Genomic DNA, 5889 nt, shown 5'->3' on the forward strand with positions numbered 1-5889 from the left:
CGGATTTCTGAGTTCGAGGCCAGCCTGGTCTACAGAGTGAGTTCCAGGACAGCCAGGGCTACACAGAAAAACCCTGTCTCGAAAAACCAAAAAAAAAAAAAAAAAAAAAAAAGAAAAAAAAAGAAATGGAGACCCAGAAGTAGACAGGACTCCCAGTTAGATGTGAATTTCAGAGAAGTGACAGAAAAGCAACTTACATGCTTTGCTTTCCAAAAAACTGTTCCATGAAACATCATTTCATAGAAAAATTACTGGGGCTGGAGAGTTGGCTCAGCAATTAAGAATACTTGCTGCTCTTGTGGAGGGACTCAAGTCCAGCTCCCAGCACCCACGTGGCAGCTTCCAACTGCCTGTCACTCCAATGTCAAATGATCTGATATCCATTTCTGGCCCCCATCCACACTCACCACACTTCTACAGTACACAGACACACATACAAGCAAAATACCCATAAGCAAACAGTAAAAATGCAAATTAAAATGTTCATTGTCTACCTGAAGCTCAAGTTTAATTGAGCCTTCTGTCTTTGTTTCATCTTTTCACCAAACCTGGCAACCCTATGTAGAAGCATGACCTTCATCTGCTATTGGCAGTAATGTTGCTCCCATGGCATGTAAACACCCCTCCTTAAAGCTGATGTTTGTTAGAGATGCTACTCACCTGTATTCTGCAGTTGCGGCCCTCGTAGTCAGATCATGTCTATCCTGTGTATCTACACAGAACATCACACTGTTTAAACAGGACTTTGTGAAGCTAAGAGGACTTAGGTTGGCTGGACTTGAGGTTGGCTAATCTGATGTTATGGTTTTCAAGGTTAAAAAAAAAAAAAACAGATAATGGAATTACCCATGTTCAACCATCCTGTATAGGTTGCTAGTGAGTAAATTCCTAAGAACAGGGTGTCCTATGCCCACCCACCCCTTCTCAGAGGTCCAGCTGGGACCCCTTATGGATGACCATGTGGTCCTGTGACGTTGTCCGCTTGCCACCTTCGGGTCCTCCAGAGGAAGCCTTAGTCCAGCTCATGTGATTCCCCCGAGGGAGAGCATGTTTACTCACTATAACAGACAGCTTTCATTCCTCACCAGATTCTCTGAGCAGCGTTGACTGTGGAAAATGGGCTCTAGTGATGACTCAGAGACCCAGGAAGGGCAGGCCTTGAGAGAATAAAGATAGCACGAGTAGCCTGCAGCATCTTTGTCTTTCTTGAAAGGACTTCCTTAATTCTGCACGCTGTAAGCAGAAAGCATCAGCTGGGTTGGCTGGAAATAGCTGTAATACACATGAGAGCAGCAACACCCTGTGTGTGTGTGTGTGTGTGTGTGTGTGTGTGTGTGTGTGTGTGTGTGTGTGTGTGTGTGTGTATGTGTGTGTGTGTGTGTGTGTGTGTGTGTGTGTGTGTGTGTGTGTGAGTGTGTGTGTGTGTGTGTGTGTGTGTGTGTGTGTGTGTGTTTGTGTGTTATTTGAGCTAGAGGCAAATGAAAACAGATGCAATAAGCCCTCCTAGGGCTTCCCTAATCTGATGAAAAGCAGGAAGTTCTGAGACTCACAGGCCACTAGATGTCCCTTCTGAAGGAGCCTGGGGGTCTTGAAGACGATTCCAAGCACAATGGGACTGTAAAGTAAAGACTTTCTAAAATAGTCTTTTCTGCTCTTAGTGTCCATATAAAAAGCCAAACTTCCTGCTTACCTGTCTCTTGATTCTCTTAAGAGTCCCTACTGTTTGTTAAGGTCCCTGGTAGTAGCTATCTCTTAGGACTGCCCCTGACTGGCTTTCTACTAAGCACATGTTAGTAATTTGACTGGTGTTCTCTTGCTTGTCTGTCTTTTGTCAGGGTCACAGCTGAGAAATTTCGATGACAGAGGAAATGGTTCTTGTATCCCACAGCCACATACAGAAACATGCTGCTGTCATGATATGTAGAAAGCTATAAAATAGTATTTTCTAAGTGGATTTGGGTAAAGTAAAGAAACATATTGTGGTAATTTAGGATAATCTCTAAAAAAACAAACAGAGGCACAAGGAATAAATGTTATTGATGTATGATTTAAGTGTTGAGATATTTCCCGAAAAACAACATAAGAAAGGAAAATTCAGGAGGGAAGCCTTAGAAGAGGCAGTTAGGGAGTGAATCTGAGGACAGTAAACTTAAATACAAGGAAGATGAGCAAGACCTGCTTGCGTGCTGTCGAGAGAGACACACACTAAGGACAGACACAGGGGTCGAAGTTAACTGCAGAGAGAACGGAGGCATCAGCATTAGTTTGGACAAAATAAGCATCAGGGTGAGGAGTAGTATTGACACAGGAGACATTTTTGGACTACAAAGAGGCCAGGGCCTCAGAAGGCACAGTGACAGTGTGGTTGCTTCAAATGGCATGCAGCAAGCAGTAAAGATGGCAGCAATGAGGGAACAGAGAGGTCCTGGCTCCCTGTTGGAAGTCCTAACACTTCCTCTTAGAAAGAAAGAAAGAAAGAAAGAAAGGAAGGAAGGAAGGAAGGAAGGAAGGAAGGAAGGAAGGAAGGAAGGAAGGAAGGAACCGGAGCCGACTTCAGTGGAGTGAGAATAGAGAAATTGTAACATTGTAACCAAAGCGGCTGCTGAATCTGAAGTTCTCTGCAGCCTGAACTCTGTGTCCTGCAATGAAGGGAGGGGCTGGGGAATCTGCATTTTGGAAGTCCGATAAGCGATCTCCATTCCCAAACACCAGACTCCTTGAGGCTTTTCCATGTTTGGTTATTAAGGAGCCCCACTCGCAGGAGGTTTGAACATGTCTTATTATCCTCCTTTTCTTTCTCTTTTTCCCCCCTTTTTTGGCGTGCCTGTGTGCGCATGCACTGCCGCGTGGGTGCGTGCCACAGAGTGGAGAGCTGTTGATGTCCTCGGTTACCAGCCCTCACCTCTCCCCTCGTTTGATGCTTGTTGTCTTTGTTGTTCAGGACTGTATCTGCCAAGCACCGTGGCCCTCGAGCTTCCTGGGACCTCCTGTCTCTGCCGCCCATCTCACCTTGAGAGCAGATCCTGCAGATATTGCTACACCTAGCTTTTTACATAGCTTCTGATGATTTGAGGTAAGATCCTCACACTTGTGGCGAGCACGTTACCCACACCATCCCCCAGGCCCAGGATGGTGACTTTTTTTTTTTTTTTTCATCTTATTAATACAGTATTTATTTGTCTTCTCTCTGTCAAACCCTGAGCCAAGCACTTTCCCCAGACTTCTTGGGGAGTTACAGGAAAAGGAACATACAGGGCAGACGAGACACGAAAGAACCATGGGAGGTGGAAGTGGAGACAGCTGCTTCACATGGCGAAGAGGATGAGAAAGGCCACCATTAGGCAAAAGAGCCCCATGGCCTCTGAGAGGGCAAAGCCCAGAATCGCGTAGGAGAAGAGTTGTTGCTTCAGAGAAGGGTTCCTGGCATAGCCAATGATGAGACTCCCAAAAACAGTCCCAATCCCTGCCCCAGAGCCAGCCACCCCAACTGTCGCAGCCCCAGCTCCAATGAACTTGGCAGCTGTGTCGATGTCCCTTGAAATGGCGCTGGTTTGGAAACTGCGGCTAGGGATAAGTGAAGTCAGAGGCCGCCGGACCGCCAAGCTGCTGAGGCTCTCATCTGTTGGCATCTGTGGTCGCTTCAACTCCACTGCAGACAGCGGACGACTCAGCAGCTGAGAGGTGCTCCTGAGAGAGGTGCTCCTGATCAGGGAGCGGGTAGAGACGAACTTGGAGCAGGCGTACATTTTCAGGGGTGAGGGGCCGAGGCAGGAGGGCTGCTCCCAGGGCAGAGAAGACAGAGAGGGGAGGATGGTGACTTTTACCATCAACTTGACTGGGCCAGAAGATGTCCAGATAGTTGATCAAATATTGTCCCTAGGTGTTGCTGGTATTGTTTTTAAATGAGATTCCCATTTTAATCAGCAAGCTGAGTCAAGACATTGCTATCCCTGATCTGAGAGGACTTACCCAAACATTTGAAGGCCTTCGACAATTCTCCAGACAGAATTCCTTCTATCTGACTGCCTTTGAAATGCTGTATCAATTTTCTCCTCTCTTTAGATTCAACCCCAAACATAAGGTCTCCCTGAGTCTCAAGTCTACCTGCGCCACCTTCAGACTGGATTAGAGCCAGACTGCCAGTTCTTCTGGGGCCCAGCTTCCTGATGTACACAGGAGGTCTTGGGATATAGTTCCTCTCTCTCTCTCCCTGTCCCCCTCTAATGTCCCACAAGGTTATAGTTTGAATGTAATGTGTTGGCTTCAAGTGACTCATGAATCACAAAATTGGTCGTCATCTGGTAGCAGGGAGGTGGGACCTGACTGGAGGAAGTAGGGTAGTTACTAAGCGGAGGTCCTTGAGGGAAGAGGACCACCATCCCATCCCACTGCAGACGCTGCTTTGTGGTCACGGTAATTTGGACAGCTGTCACCATAATTTGTATAGCTGTTGCCTGACACATGCTCCGATTACCATAGTGTTCTTCACAAGTATACAAAGCCAGGTGATCATGTCTGAGCCCTCTGAAACTGAGGCTTTGGTGCAATCTTTATCAGACCCCAGCCACCTCCACCACATCACCCAAGTTCAACCCCAACGCAAGACCAAAGTCATGTTGTGGTGCACTAGAGGCAAAGTCAACACTCCATCTGCCTTCGCCCCCAAGATCAGTCCCGTGGGTCTGTTTCCAAGGAATAACTCCAAGGTAATAACGTTGCTAAGGGCACCAGTGATTGGAAAAGTCTGAGAGTAACAGTGAAACTGGCTATTCAGAACAGACAGACCCAGATAAGATGGTTCCGTCTGCCTCTGCCCTGCTCACCCAAGTCCTCCGGGAGCCACCGAGAAGTAGGAAAACATTAAAACACAATGGAAACATCACCTTCACGAGATTGTCAACAGTTCCAGATAAGATTCAACAACAGTCTTTAGCCAGAGAATTTTCTGGAACTATTAAGGAGATTCCGGTACTGCACAGTCTGTGGGCTGCAATGTGGATGGCTGCCACCCTGTGACATTATAGATGACATCTGCAGGGGTGCAGTGGAATGCCTAGCACCTTAAGAGGGAATAACAGAATATGTGTCAATAAAAGACCATTCGGCAGCCAAAAATAAATGAACCTCAAGTTCCTTATTTCTGCCATGTCAGGGGAGGGGTTGTATGGTATGTGTGGTGTATGTGAGTATGACTATGTGTTGTGTATGTGAGAGAGTGTATGTGTGTATGTATGGTGTATTGTAAGTGTATGGTGTGTGTCTGTGACAAAGTGCGTGTGATATGAGTGTATGTGAATGTGTGTGAATGTGTGTGTGATGTATATGCACATGAGTATATGTGGTGTGTATGGTGAGTGTGCATATGTGTATGTGTGGTGTGAGAGTGTGTGATATGTGTGTATGGTATATGTGTGTGTGTGGTGTGAGTATATGTGGTGTAAGAATGTGTGGTGTGTGTGCTGTGAGTGTGTGTGTAGTGTATGTAGTATATGTGGTGTGTGTGTGTGTGTGTGTTGTGAGTGTGTGGTATGTATGTAAGTGTCTGTGAGTATGTGTGGTGTTAGTGTATATGTATATGAGTGAGTATATTCAGCAGCAAGTCTCAGATACTGAAAACATTCTAGGCCTAGATTAGCTTGTACAGAGGCTAGAGCTTCCAGGACTAGGCTTAGGTTAATGGACAGAGGCAGTAAGCCTTGGAGACAACAATCAAGACAGGAGAATAAAAAATACTTTACAAAAGTATGTGTATGTATAGTGTATGTATAGTGTATGTATGAGTGTGTGTGGTATATGTGTATATATATGTATATATGTGTGTGAGATATTTGAGTGTGTATGTATATATGTGTGATATGTGTGAGTGTGTGTGTGTATGTGGTGTATGTG

The 5889-nt window shown here is 45.9% G+C and overlaps 1 pseudogene; it reads right to left on the reverse strand.

Annotated features, from left to right (window-relative positions):
• Gm10231 (predicted pseudogene 10231) lies at nucleotides 3160-3806 on the reverse strand (annotated as a pseudogene).

Source organism: Mus musculus, chromosome 17 (assembly GCF_000001635.26).
Source record: "Mus musculus strain C57BL/6J chromosome 17, GRCm38.p6 C57BL/6J".
NCBI lineage: Eukaryota > Metazoa > Chordata > Mammalia > Rodentia > Muridae > Mus > Mus musculus.